This window comes from Canis lupus, chromosome 4, assembly GCF_011100685.1.
Source record: "Canis lupus familiaris isolate Mischka breed German Shepherd chromosome 4, alternate assembly UU_Cfam_GSD_1.0, whole genome shotgun sequence".
Classification (NCBI taxonomy): domain Eukaryota; kingdom Metazoa; phylum Chordata; class Mammalia; order Carnivora; family Canidae; genus Canis; species Canis lupus.
The window spans coordinates 60,860,921-60,875,954 of NC_049225.1; the positions used below are offsets into that span (position 1 = coordinate 60,860,921).

Sequence of the window (15,034 nt, forward strand, 5' to 3'; positions counted from 1 at the left end):
CACAAATGCTTGCGTGCACCTGTGTGTATGTGGGCACACACACATCACACATGCACACACTCTCCCTTTTTGCCTAATGAACACTTCCTCCTCCTTTAGCTCTCAACTGGAAAGTCAAGGTCACAGCCTCAGGGCAGCTGCCGACCTCCCAGGTGAGCCCAGGCCACTCAGGTTGTGTCCTCTTGGCACCTTGCCCATTTCCTCCTTGGTCTGCATCTTAATTATCCTCGAATCACTGTGTCATAAGTTGGTTAATTCTTCATTTCTTGCTAGAGTGGTAGCTCTGCAGAAAGCAGGGATGAAGTCTGACTATTTTCCGCCTATTGAAAGCACCTACCACAGCGTGGCACATGGTAGGCCTTCCATAGATGGGTGCCATTGACTGAGCAGAGCCACCAGGACCCCTTTTGCATGGAAGCTGGGGGGTAAGCTGCTTCACTGTGGGGCCACCTTATGTTTTTTTTGGCCTTGAGGTCTGTTCTGGCTTGTAGGTTCACCCAGAGAGATCCAAACAGTTGGAAGCGATAAGAAAGAAAATGCATCTTTCAAGTGCATTCCTCTTCTCCAGGATAACAGTGTTGGTGGTAGACAGAAAGCCTGAGAAGTCCGAAATGCAGACTGCTCCTTACTGCTTCTCTCTCCACTTTCCGCACTTTCCAAGGGAGAGTAGGGGACACTCAGCAGCTGCCACTAGTAATAAGGATGACGAGTTGCTGCCTGGGCTGGGACGGAGCGGTCTTCTTTCTCTTAGACCAGATTATAGCAGTAAGCAGGCCCCCTTTAAACACAGGGGGCACAGAGACCAACACAGACACAGAGTGTCTCAGACACTCTGACACAGAGTGACAGAGGCAAGAAAGGCAGTGAAGGCAGTGTGGGGTGGTGAACAGCAGGTGACTCGGGTCAGAGTAACTTATTTGCCTTCATTTATTTATTTAAGGAACAGTTCCGGGCACCTTCTAAGTGCCAGGCACTGAGCTAGCTGCTAGGAACACAAAAGAAAATGAGATGTATGGAGTCCTGATCTCCGGTCCTGATCTCAGGTCCACTTGAGTGATGAGCAAGGAGCCAGGCAGTCAGAAGGCAGCGTGATCAGTGCTCTGATGGGGGAGTCCAGCAGAGGGGATCCTGGGGGAGATGGAGTCCAAGATAAGACCCAGAGCATGGGCAACAGTCAGCCAGGCTGTGAGGAGGGAAAAAAGGGGTCTTAGGGAGAAGTCTCTGCAGGCAGGAAGGAGGGTACAACATGCCAAGGGACACGGCAGGCATTTAGTGTGGCAGCAATTGGTGGGCACGGGCTGGAGCAGCTTGGAGGGCAGGGTTGGGGTGGATGGACAGCTCGTTCATATGGACTCTGAGTCCTCTGCCCCTGAGGGGGTAGCAGATGGATCCTAGGACTGAAGTACTCAGAGACTGAGATTCGGGCATTTTGAGGAGAGGTGGAGCCCTTTCAAAGAACTGGACCTTTGCCTGAGGCTGGGCTGCCAGGTTGGAGCATCCTGGCAACAGCGAGTTCTCCAGGCCTGAGCATCTGTGATGTGGGAGCCGATGCTTCTCCGTTCTCTGCTACATGAGCCCCCATTCTCTGGGTGTTTTCTCACCTGTCAAATGGACAGGAGGCCTAGGTGACCTTGCAAGGACCTTCGAGCAGCTGTCACCTGAGTGCTTGTTGGGCTGGATGAGCTGTGTGGTCCCCTCTCTCATGCTCAGGTGCCTTGGCCCCCTGGCTGACCACCCGGGCCACCCTTGGTACCAACCCGGGCCACCCTTGTTCTCTCCGTTACTGCTCTGAAGCCATGAAACCACAACTCGTGTCACATCTCTGGGCCTCAGTTCCCTAATTAATGGGAAAGTCATGGGAGTAATAATACCAACCTACTTCCTCAGTCTCCTTGTCCTGTGCCCTTCCCCACCCCAGGCTACTGGGCCTTCTCTGCCTCATGCTCACAGAACTCTTTCTTGCCAGGAATCTTTGCCTTTTCCTTCCCTCCCATCCACTCTGTACGTTCATCTTGCTAATTCTTGTCTTTCCCATCTAAGCGTAAGCATGATTTCTTCAGAGAAGCCTGCCTGAAGAGGGTCCACCGCTTGTCATATTTTATATTCATGTTCTGTATATTTTCTTCCTTACAATTGTTCCCAGGGGTCTCTCCCCCAGTTTTGTGTGATGACTGAATGTCCCAATCCCCCTCTAAGGCAAAAGCGTACAGGGGATACACCTGGCATGCTCGCTGCTACATCCTTTTACCTGGCACTTGTCTCAGGCATGTGCTAGGCAAGGTGATTAGTTGTTGAATGGATCCACGACTAGCTCAATGGATTTAATACATTTCGTATATATGTAAATTATTAATTATAGTCAGGCCAGGACGACCTACAAATTTATTTAAGGGGCTTTTCCATGAACATCACACACAGGTGACATATCCTGGCCGCTAGAGGGCGATGTGAAACCATAAAGCTGGGTGGCCTCAGGGACCCTGGCCCCTTTTGGAGAAGGGGAAGGGTGAAGTGCACTCTCTTCTGTCCATACTCTGGACTCACCAAATAAAATTTAAAAATATATAGGCTGTTATGACTTGGAAGGCTTGCTCTCAGAGCCTGTTTGGTCCAATTCTGGGCCAAGGTCTGAGGGAGACTGTTTCTTCTGGCTTCCCTGACCCTATGGCACGGACTTGCTCCTGGTTGTGGGGAAACCCCTCTCCTTTTCAATATTCCTATTTTCTGCTATGTAGGAGAGACAACTGTAACTTCTGTCTGTCTATGCATCCAACTAATAGCTAGTGACTTTGAAATCCATGCTGAGCCCTGGGTGAGATGTTACAAACTCTAGGGTATAAAAGCAGGTCCCTGTCTCATGGAGTCCACTGTCTAGTGGGGAAGAACATCGAGAAACAATACATAGCTACTAACTGTGATTAGTGCGGAGGAGAAAGGCAGGGCCTGGGGGCGGGATGGAACTCGGCGCCTGAGTCTTTCTTGAGCTCACTCTCCGAGGAAGGGCCATTTCGTGGAGACCTGGAGGCCGTGCAGCCACTGGCAGAGGGATCAGGAGACAGGGCCTTCTTTGCCCATCTGGGCTGCCATGTGCTGTTGGACAAGTCATTTCCCCTCTTTGTCTTCTGCTCTCCCAACTGTATAATTGCAGAGCATTTCAGTCCTGAGCTTTCACCTATAGGAACTAGTACCTTACATATCTGGGGTGCTCGTGACTGAGAAGTCACAGGAGCTTGGGGTCCAACTCTTGGGTGAAAAGGGGATCTGACTTCATGGCCTCTGACTGAGAAGGTGCCAGGGGCTGAACCTCCAAACATACAGGGTCTGGGGGAACTGTTCAGGTGAGGAGGACAGCCACCTGAAGAGTTATCTCCGGGCCTCTGACTGTGTGGTTCAGATTGGTTGCTTCCCATCACTGGGGAGCTGGTGAAGTATGCAGATTCTTGGGCCTCATTGCCCCAAACCTGCATGTTAATGAACTCTCTGGGTGATTCAGATGTACTTTAAGATATGAGAATTATTATCCTGCCATCTTTCCATAGAAAGGATTTTTGACACTGAGGCTCCCAGTTGACCTTCGTTTATGTTCTATTATGCATATTCCAGAAAAGTTGTGTCTAAACTGAATTCTTGTAATTCAGTTACATTATATTCCCAACAGGAACAGGGACCTCACTTCAAAGAGTCAACCATTTGTGATGTGAATTCTCACGCCAGGGGAGTTCTTTCATGTGTGTTAATTTTCCTAAACGAGGTTCACGTCTATTTATGCTTCACAAACTAATTAATTAATTAATTTAAAATACCTAGAATTCAGCTTTGTGGAAGATTGGCAGTCTTAGTTTCCAGCAATGGGGAGACAGGGGTCATTTGTGGTGGAAGGCACAAGGAATTAAATTTCAAAGCCCAGAGTTAAGCTCCTCCAGGTTAAGGCATTTATTTATTCATAATCACTGACCACCTGGGACAGGTGAGCACTGGCCCAGCAGCCCCAGAATGAAGCTAAAAACCTGATGCCCTTGAGGTTGCTATTGCTGAGGAGCCACAGTTCCTGCCCAGGATAATCATCTGTGGGCTTAGGGAATGGTCTGATCCCCCTCGTTCAGGGCTTAAAAAAAAAAAAAGGCTTGCATCATGCCAATGACTTGGCTCCCGACAAGGAATATTTCAATCAGAACCCTTATCTCCTTGACCTGTCCCTCCAGCTGTTGGCTTGTCCATCTTTTCCCTTTCATGAGGCCATTGCAGCAGGTGGCTAGGCTGGCCCAGGGTGGTCCTCAGAGCTATGGTCACCCTCTTGTGGCTGCCTCTACTGAGAGCTTGTGAGCAGAGAGGTCTAACAATGGAGGTGTTAGGCCATTCAGCTTTGCCTGTTGAGGGATGGCCAGAGATCTCTGGGGAAGAGACAGAAAGGTGATGAAGACCAAGACCACATACATATGCACGGAAGTGGCAGATGCATCTATGCTGGTAGCTACTCCAGGTCATGCCAAATCAGCTGCCAGGCTGTTGGATCAGAGAGGACAGGTTAGTGCCCAAAGATCTCCTATAATTTGCATCAATGGAGAGGGAGGAGATGGCATCCAGTGGGGCAAGGAAGACGAAACAGGCATGAACAGGAGATCAGCACTGATGGAAACCAGGATGTGTGGAAGGAAGGGGAAAGAGGTTGTTTCAAATGCTAGAGGGACACAATGCTTTTAATCTTAATGCTTTGTGGGTTTGTTGACATGTACACTTCATGTATACTTTGCTTGTATACACTAGTCTTGTCCACTGTCTTTTTTTGCATCCCCCACCAGTGCTGTGAGACAGGCTGGTCATTTCCATGGTCCCAATGGAGAGACCGAGGCCCAGAGACACTACTTAGTGGCATGGCCAGGAACAAGCTTGGGTCTCTGAAATCCACGCCCAATGCCATTCTGTCAGTAAGTTTCGCACGTGTGACACTTTATGCAGGGAATACTTGCGTAGTAAAGATGAAGCCGGCCTGCCCTCTCGGCTGCTCTCTTCTTGGGGCGCCACACTGGAACTCCCTTTAGAAGTCACCAAGTTCACTGGTGCTTTGTGCCATCGGTCACCCAGAGCCACTGGCACTCTTTGGCAGAGGGAGGGGCATTGGCTTCCATGATGAAGGCCTAGCTCAGGCACTTTAATCTGATGATGCATGCAGGAAGGGTCAGAAAGGAAAAGATAGGAAAAGGGTTGACTCAAGAGGAAGTTGACAGTTGCATGAGATAAGGCACGTGTTTCAGTGTCTTATCAGGAATTGTATTCACTTGTCGCAGGACGAGCAACGGAGCCTGTGGAAGGGAGTGGGTGGTCAGCTGCGAGCCTGAAAGAGTGATGACCACAGTGCCCAGTTCAGAAACCCCCTGCCATTGGGGTTGTGAGCAGGGGCCCTGGAGTCAACTAGACTCGAGATCAGTCCCTGCTCTGTCATGTTCTAGTTGCTTCCTTGGACCAGACTCATCACTTCACCGAACTTTTATTTCTTCATGTAAAGGGGGAATAACAGTGCTTGTGAAGATCAGTTGAAATCATGCTTCTGAAGCCCCTAACACAATAGTAACCGATCAGTAAGTATCAGTAATGACCATCATAATTCTATTGAACAACACGAATTCTATTGCGTAATGTGCATTATTGCGTAACGTAAACATGCTCCTATCTCTTCGGATAGACTCTTCTTTCCCCTGACTTCGAGCCTTTGGGGCCACCACCAGAAGTATCTTCTGCTTTTCTCACCTAAATTACTTTCAACATTTTTTTTTTTTTTTCAGATTCCATTCACTGAAGAAAAAATTAACCTCATTTTGTGGCTAAAGAAACTGATCGTGGAGACGGAAAGCAACACTACGTAAGGTGAGCGGGCTAATAATGTAGCAGCACCGCCTCTGGAGCGCAGGTTGTCTGGCACTACATACACTCAGCCACTGCACATGAGCAGGGAAAAGAAAGATAAACGACTCACTGGGGATGTGCAGAGGGAACTAGCCTGCTGTAGGGGATCAGGGAGGCTTCCCTGGGTGTTAGCAATGCTGCGAGGGATCAAGGCCTTTCACTGGCCGGATGCCAGCTCTGGAGACCAGTGATTCCTAAGGATAGGATGGGTGTGATTGCAGGGGACTGGCATGTGAGAAATATAAAAATCATAATAATTATGTGTTCATTATAAATTTTAACACAAGAGGCTCTCTTTTGACGTTTACGGGGTGATAGAGAATTTCCTTTTTAAATATAGAAAGAGCGACATTGAGTAAATAGTCACCGGGGTGCTTATGTACGGTGAAGCTCATGATCACAGAAGTCTGATGCCTGGAGTTTGGCAAACTGATTTTGTAGCCTTTGTTTCTCTCTGGAAGGGGGAACCGAGACTCAGGTGCTGAATGACTTGCCCAATGTCACGGAGTGAGGTGGTGACTGAGTTTGGTGAGATGAAAATGCATTTCATTTCTCCCCCATGCTAAGATAATGGCAAAAATGATGCATCAGGTTTGAATTCCAAGAGACACATGACATTCTGCTGGCAGCCCGATTCTCTGATTAGAATCCTGCCGTTGCTTTCTCTGTGTTTTTCAAATTAATTTCTCTTTCCAGTCTTTATATGTCTCCCAGATCGTCCACTGTGGTGAGAGGGCCTCAGCTTTAGGAGGACCTGTGACTGAGTCGCTTGGCTCTCCCAGTCCTTGAATTATTTGGTTAGGTTCTAGCTGTCAGCTGACCTTACCTGGTGATGGGGAAGGGCAGACACTCGAGTTCAAGTGCAGATGATGCCGGAGCCCAGCTTGCTTCTCCCTTGGAGTGGGGCCATGAGTTTAACCCCTTCCTCCCTGGCTGCCTGCCTCCTGGAGACATTAGACCGGATTAGCGCCCCTCCCCCCCATCAGCTGCAGTGAGGCACATGCCTGGTGACCATCAACCATCCAGGCCGACTCCAGAGCGCAACCCAGGGCTGACCCTATTCTGAAGTTGAGCCCAGAAACTGCTTACATTTACTTAATAGCTGGACTCCTCTTGCAGAGGATGAAGAACTGCCACTCATAAAATAATATCATGTTATGGCATTTCATGTGGATATTTGCAATAACCCTTGGAGTAATTATTATTACTACTGTTTTGGTAAGGAAGAAACTAAAGCTGAGACCTTTGAAAGAAATCTCCAGGTCACCTGCCTGGTAGTGGTGACCTTGGGACCAGCCGAGTGATTTCTGGCTGTTGGATGTGGCTCTTTCCTCACACCTCCAGTACCATCACACAGCCTGCACTGAGCCACACGGGTGGCTGGATGTCAGTGGACTCGCCAGCTCATTCCTGCATGGAGGTGTCATGTGGTCCGAGAGAGAAAGACAGAGAAAGAGACAGAGTGAAAGTGAGAGAGAGAGAGGGAGAGAGAGAGAAGGAGATTTATCTTAAGGAATGGCCTCATGTGATTGTGGAAGTTGCCAAATCCAAAATCTTCAGGCAGGCCAGCAGGATGAAGACCGAGGGAAGAGTTAATGTGCAGTTGGAGTCTAAAGACAGTCTGAAAGCAGAATTCTCTCTTCTTTGGGGGAGGTCAGGTTTTTTTCTGTTAAGACCTTCAACTGATTGGATGAGGCCCACCTCATGGAGAGTAATCTGCTTTACTCAAAGTCTGGATTTAAATGTTAATCTAATCTAAAAATACCTTCACAGCAATATGCAGATGTGTCTGACCAAATACCTGTGGCCTAGCCAAGTTGCCATATGAAATTAACCATCCCAATAGATAAACATGTAATATGTAGAATAATATATACTAATATCTGCAGACCGTTTATTATGGGCCAGGCAATAGTACTTTATTGGCTAATTCCCAGTAAAGGTGGTAGAGCATTGTACCTGACATCTAGAAAGATATAGTGGTTTCAGGTTAAAAGGCGGATCAGAGTAGAGGTAAAGAAGGAAGTTTTGGCATGAAGCAGACCTGAATTTAAGTTCCAAAGTTGCCAATATCTAACTTGGGCAAATTATTTAACCTTTCCAAGTCTCTTTTCCCTCATCTGTAAAACAGAATTAAACATAATACCTGACTCATCCACATTGCAGGAGCTTGATAAACATTTATTGTCTAAATGACCATTGCAGGAACCTCTGCGGGGGTTGAGGTTTGAGAAAGAAAGGAAACAGTGGGTCCGAAGCCCCTCTCACAGTACCTGGCACGTGCCCGGAAGGCGTGAACTTAGCTGTGTCTTCCACTGGGCTTATTTTTCCTCTGGGCGTCTCTGCAAATAGAGTCCTGGCTGGCTGCCGTTGGGACCCCCCTCCCAGGACTTGGCCAGGGGTGGCTTTCAGGAAGGGCTTGCCTTTCAAGGCCAGGATAGAACAGACATCTTCCTCACCTAACTCAGAGGCTGCTTTCTCCTACTTCCTTGGCATCATTCCCCAGAGTGGCCAGGTCCCCCCTGCTCCCAGAACTCCCTTCTCAGAGCTCTGGCCCTGGCTGGGCTTGGCAGGGGGCGTTGTCCCAAGCACCAGGTTCTGTGGTCTGGAGCCGGGTGAGCTTCCCACATCGCTGCCAGCACACCGTGCCCTGTGGGTGCACAGCTTTGCCACCTTCCCTGTCACACAGAGCTTGATTCACTGCCTCTCGGGGGAGTCCAGTGGCCTCCTCCTCCTCCCAAGGGCCATGACCTCCCAACACACACTCTACTGAGTAGGCTAATCATTCTCCTTTATTCTAAAACAAATCGCACTTGCAATGCTTGGCTTAAAAGGACACCAGGAACACCACAAACCCGCATTATGTTAACTAATTAACCCATCATTTAATAAAATATCGTGGTATACCGAAAGATGGGATTCCAGCTCCACCGTATGACCTTTGTTAAATTTCTTAATCTCTGTGATGCCTCAGTTTCCTCATCTGTAAAGTGGAGACAATATTAATGCCCACTCAAATGGATTATTGAGGTATCGGAACGAGTTAATACATGTGAAAACATGCTTGACGCACAGTAAGTGCTCAATAAATAGTAGCCCTCCTATCATTATTGTTACCACTGCTATTCTACTTCTGTTTTGTGTCGGGAACTCTGATGGGCACTGGGGAACAGCATTTGGTAGCACATCCTGTTCCTGACCTAGTGGAGTTTGCATATTCTGAGTGGCGGGGGGTGGGGGGGAGGTAAACTTTAAACAGGTAAAAGTTTAAAAAGCCCACAGATGGGATTACAAATTGTGACAAGTGTTCTGAAGACCAAGGGGACGCTTTAACAGACACTCACAGTTGGCTGGGGAAGTGCTTAGAGGGCAGGCCATGGAGGGTGTCACGGAGCTGCTAATATGTAAGCTGAGCTCTGAAGGATGAGGAGAAGAGGAAGAAAAGAATGGTAGGAATAGGGACAGCACATATGAAAACCTTGAGGCAGAAAGCACTGAATGTTCTTGAAAATGGGAAAGGCCAGTGTGGCCGGAGTGGAAAGCAGCAGTTCGTTGGATCCCGCGCTCTTGGGGAGCACTCTAGGCATGTTCACTCACCCACTCTTCATGTCCCCCAGGAGGAGGCACCATCGTAGCCCAGAATGGCCCAGTCTGGGGCCTCTCTGGCCCACCTGCACACACCTTCCTCGGCTTCTGGCTGCCTACAGCAGCAAGCACAAACCTTTAGCTTGGCATTTCAGATGCTTCAAGATAGAGATCCTGCATCACCTACCTGTTTGTTGTATTTCCTTCTTAAATTTTGCTGCACCTTAGAATTAATTTTTTACTTATATAAGTAACATTCAAATGTTTTCCTTGTGGAAACTTAACACAAGTAAACTTAAAGTTCTTTTTTTAACCACTCTTCCCTCTTCCCCATCCCTCTTGGGTGCCTCCCCAGAGGTAATACTGCAGCTATATCCAGAGACTTCCAGATATTTCTAAAATTGACAGATTCACGGATACATTGAAAGAGTATGCAAAACTGTGCAAAAATAAATAGAATCGTTCTGTGTTTTTTTAATAAACGCACACCACTTCCTCCATAACTCATTGGCTAAAACCATCATGAGCCTCCTCCATTCAACTGAGGGCAGCTCATGTGGAGAGGGCAGGAAGTGTCAAGATTAGCATCTTCCCATGTGCCTGGAAAGGGAGGAAGACCAAAAAGAGTACTAGCAGTTTCTACTATAGAAAGTGATTTAAAAAAAGTCCTTTAGAAAATAAATTTCTTGAAGAAAAAATGGAGTCATTTAAAGAAAACGCTCTGTCAAGAGGGGAATGGAGGGCTTATGCTTCTGGCAAAAGTAGAGAAGGTGGTACAAGAGCAGACTTTCCAGCCTGCAAATCTGTCATCCTGTGCTCCTATGAATAGTCATATGTGGTGACTAAGGCCATGGGTCTCTTCTTGCAGAGCTGTCCAAGACGCTGCAGGTGACCCCAGCCAGGCTCCCTATAGGAGGTCCAGTCTGAGGGACACAGGGCCTCCAGTCTCCCCCCCCTCTGCTCAGAGACTTCACCCCCTTCCCATCCTCCTCCAGGTGTCCATCTTAAGACCCCCTTTCCTCAAAATACCTGGAGACCTTGGCCCTAGGTAATGACCCCTTGCTGATCAGCAGCAGCCCCAACACCTGGCTGACTCCTTCCCACTTAAGTCTCTTATGGCTCCTGAGAATGTGATACGGGACCACCAAGAGGCTCACGTGCTGTTTGGCAGGGTTCTGTTTCAAGACGCTCTGGAATGTGTCCAGAATGTGGAGCAGCTGCAGGTCAGGGAAAGGGAGGAGGAGGAGAATCCCTGCAGCTCACTCTCAGCTCCTCCTGTTTCTTTTCAGTCCTTATATTCTATTTTTTAAAAGATTCTATTTATTTTTTTGAGAGAGAGCGAGCACGTGCGAGAGAGCATGAGCAGAGGAGAGGGGCACGGGGAGAGGGAGAAGCAGACTCCCCGCTGAGCAGGAAGCCCCATGTGGGGCTCGATCCTAGGACCCTGGGATCATGATCTGAGTTGCAGGCAGATGCTTAACGACTGACTCACCCAGGTGCCCCCTATTCCTTATAGTTTAAAATAAACAACCCCTTTGGACCAATGTCTGTCAAGCAGCATAACAACAGCTTTGCAGGAACTCAAGGTATGAGGATCAAAGGGCTGCTGTTCCATTCTACTGTTGGCTCCAGGCCCACTGAGCGGCCTGCGGAGTCTGGAAGGGGCCTGTGCTGGTAGGAGGCGGAGTGGTGCAGGAGGGAGGAGGGCAGAGGACAATGGGTAGGGTGGGCATGAGCTGAGACTTTGGCCCTGGGCTGGTTGCCTATTATGTTCCAGGGGCAAGTTACTTCTTGTCACTTATTCCTGTGCTTCTTCCCATGCTCTGGAAAGAACTGTACAGAGCACAAGCTCAGGGGATGTCAGAGGCTGAAAAGCCTGAGCGGTCAGCTTCAAGCCCAAGCCTTCCATTTACAGTCGGGAGCACGGTGAATTGGCTTCTACTGCTGCGGTAACCCATTGCTACAGACTTACTGGCTTGAAACAACACGGATTTATTATCCTACAGCTCTGTGGGTTACAAGTCCAACACGGGCCTCGCTGGACTAAACTCAAGATGCCAGCGGGGCTACATTCCTTTCCAGAGGCTGCCTGCATACCTTGGCTCCTGGCCCCTTTCCAGCTCCAAAGCCAGCAGTATGGGATGAGCGCTCCCATCACAGCACCTCACCCCCTGTGCCTGTCCCTTCCACTCTCAAGGACCCTTGTGATTACCTTTGGCCCAGATGGATAGTCCAGGATACTTTCCCTATGTTAAGGTCAGCTGGTTAGCAGCCTTAATTCCACCTGCCACCTGCATTTCTCTCTGTCACGTATCAGGACATATTCACAAGCTCCAGGAAGTAGGGTGTGGACGTCTTTGGGGGCCATTATTCTAGCTTCCCAGAAAGGGTTAATGACTCACCTGAGGCAGGGCTAGGGACACGTCTGACACTCAATATTTGTCTATTCCCTCCCACTGTTTTCAGCCTAGAAGGTGTAGAGCAGGGTGGTTAAAAGCATAGGCTTTGGGATCAGATAGATCTGGAGTCTGTGATCTGGGTTCAAAATCTAGCTCTGCTTTTACGAGTCGTGAGAACCTGGGAAAGTTACTTAAGCTCTCTGGACCTCAGTTTCCTCATCCGTTGAATGGGGATGACAGTAACAACTTCATAGAGTGAAAATCCACAAAAGGTGCATAGTATTATCTTTAGTGCACAGCACCCAACAAATGGTATCTCTTAGTATGGTTTATAGTCAAACACCACTCTTGATCATAAGCCCCTTGTGAGGAGAGCTTATCAGGTATCATAGCCATTTTGTAGATACAGAAATGGGCTGCAAGAGTTAAAATGTCTGAAGTGAGGTTGCTCAGCAAGCCCTCAAGGTGGTGGGTCGGGAGCAAGGTCTATGGACTCCTAACCCTATGCTCCTTCAGGGGACACTGTCCCATTTTGTTTAGCCTCTAGCAGGTGATCCAAGAAAGATGTTCATCTGGTTTGTTTTTTTTTTTTTTTCCTTCTGCTAGAGAAAAAGACCCTTTACCTTTTTTTCTTTTCTTTTCTTTCTTTCTTTCTTTCTTTCTTTCTTTCTTTCTTTCTTTCTTTCTTTCTTTCTTTCTTTTTTTTTTTTGAATGTCCTGTAGTTTTCAGTCTCAAAATATTAGGCTGAATTCCTACTGCAGAATACTTGGAGGTTAAGTTCCCCGGCCTTCTCCCTTGTGTAAACATGCTGTGGCTCACCACTAAGACAATATTATGCAATTTGAGGCTGTAATTAAATTGAGGCTTCTGTCCATCATCCCCGGAGCGCACGTAGAACCCCTCACTGAATGATACAGCCATGATTCCTATGGTGGGATTGTAGCTTTTCATTAGAATGACACACATGTCATTTATTTTTGATATTCTCTGGGTGCTGAGAAACTGGTACATCAAGACATTTTAAAGGGTTGGAGTGTGAGTGTTGGGGTATTTTAGAGGCCTTGAAAAATAACACCCTTTTTTGCTGCCCATGTCCAGAACTGAGGGTTCAGATAGACGAAGACCCATTAATACTGATTAAAACTGGGTAGGGAGTGCTGCGTGCACAGGAAGCAGAATGCGGACGCTTTTTCCCAGTGCCCACAGGACAGGGCCACCAAAGGCTTCCCAGCCAGCCCAGAACTGGCCACCCCGAGCTTCCCGCAAAGCCTTGAGCACAGATTAGACAGTGGTCCCCTGTCTGCTGGAGCCCAGAACCCTGAGTCTGCGGCACTGACCAGTCAGATATATCCGCTCTTCTGGAGAGAGCTGGGGTCACCGGAAGCAGACCCGGGGATGGAGTTTGGGGTGTGAGATGTTTATATAGGATCAACATCTGTTTAAGGACATGGGCAGATGCAGGCCTGGGCAGAGGCAGAAGTAAAAAATCCCAGACAGTGTGGTGGGGAGCTCGGGTGCGAGCATCACCCTTCTGCGTCTCCCCAAGGTGGGCCCCAATGGCCAGGCCTTCCAGACCAGCCTACCCCAATGGGTGGGGGCACTCGGGCTGGCCAGCTGAGGCAGGCCCTGATGGAACCGACAGCTGGGCAGCAGGGTCTGGGCCGCTCCTCTGTGTGTCTGCCACATAGGCCCTTCATTTTCGGCCATCTGCCTGCTGCCTCACCCTTGGCCACTTCGTGTCTCTTTCCATCACCTTCTAGTCAAGCCCAGTTGCTGAAATGCCCACAGATCTCATGCCTTTCATTCCTCTGGTCCTTGTCTAACATCCTTCCTGCTAACTTAGTCTCATTTCTCATGGTTCAGATTGGGCGTCACCTCTTTTAAGAAGGCCTCCCCAACTCCTAGCCTGGGCAGAGTACCACCCCTCTGTGGGCACCTAACATTCTCTTTGCACTTCCTGAATGATATACCATTTCAGGATCATTTTCTGCGGACAGCCTCATCTCCACCAAGACTCAGTTTATCTGCAGAGTCGCACTTTGTACCTTGAGCACTCAATAAATTCTGGTACACGATGGGTGTTCAATAGATGTTTGTGCTCTCATCTCCCTGTCAAGGCCACATCCTTACTCAACAAATATTCACTGGGCATTTTTGGGCAAGTATTCTATGGCACTCACAGAGGGATGGGCCTTCTCCTTTACTGTCACCACCGTGGTGCCAGCGGAGAATCTTGAACAATAGAGTTTTGGGGGAAATACCATTTTTTGAAAGATTTTTGAAATCAGACCTTACTTCTCTTGCCAAAATGGCCTCAAGACAGGATCTGGAAGCAGTGAGGGGCTTGAACAAGTATCCAGACACTGGGGCGAGTAAGGTCTGGGACAATATTTGAAATACTCCCTAAGAAGAGGAAACGGTTAAGGTAGACTCCTTTCTTGGTTTGCTTTTATCTGTCCCATGGAGGAATTACTTGGGGCTCTGTAAGGATAGAACAAATCTAGACTAATAGATCTGTAAGGGGTTTCAGGGCAACGAGGTGGGGCAGTGGAATCTGCACTCAGTGTCCAAGATCACACACTCCCTGAGAAAGCAGAATAGGGAGCTGGAGAAAGCTCTTGACACTCTTATCCCCTCACATCCAGTCCTGCGGGGGATGGAAAGTTGTCCCATGAAGTGCTCCGGAAGAGCAGGAGAGGCCACGAAATGCCAACGCGCTCGCCCCGGATTGGCATGGAAATCTGAAAACAAACTTGCCTCGGTGTGCTGGCTGAACCATAAAGCCTGCACAGAGGCGAGATCTGACGCGTGAAGGCCAATTAGGGGCTTCAAACCAGCCAAACGGGAAAAGGAAAGGCCCCTTCAATTGTTTAAGGGAGAAGAGGAAGACCAAAGGCAATATTATCTTTCATCGGCCACTCCCTGTGGGGGAATGAGCTTTCCAAAGAGCACAGCCTTCTCTTAGCAGGGCAGGGAGGAGCCACCTCCTTCATCACTTAAAAAAGCCTCATTCTGGCACATGTCAAGTCAGTGAGCACTGGGGCTCCCTGGGATCAAAACCACAGCCGTTGACTTGGCCATGAGGGTCTCCTCCGTCCTGTCTGTGTGTGGGGACTGTTCACATTCCTGCTGCAGAAGTGCACCAGGT

General features: G+C 48.6%; 1 long non-coding RNA gene across 1 annotated transcript in view; it reads left to right on the top strand.

The window, feature by feature from the left end:
- Positions 1-15,034, top strand: part of LOC111095601 — a 28,825-nt gene that overhangs the window by 4,083 nt on the left and 9,708 nt on the right. The window contains exon 2 of the long non-coding RNA XR_005358461.1: positions 5,781-5,862. This is a non-coding gene — a long non-coding RNA (uncharacterized LOC111095601). The remainder of the gene's footprint in view (positions 1-5,780; positions 5,863-15,034) is intronic.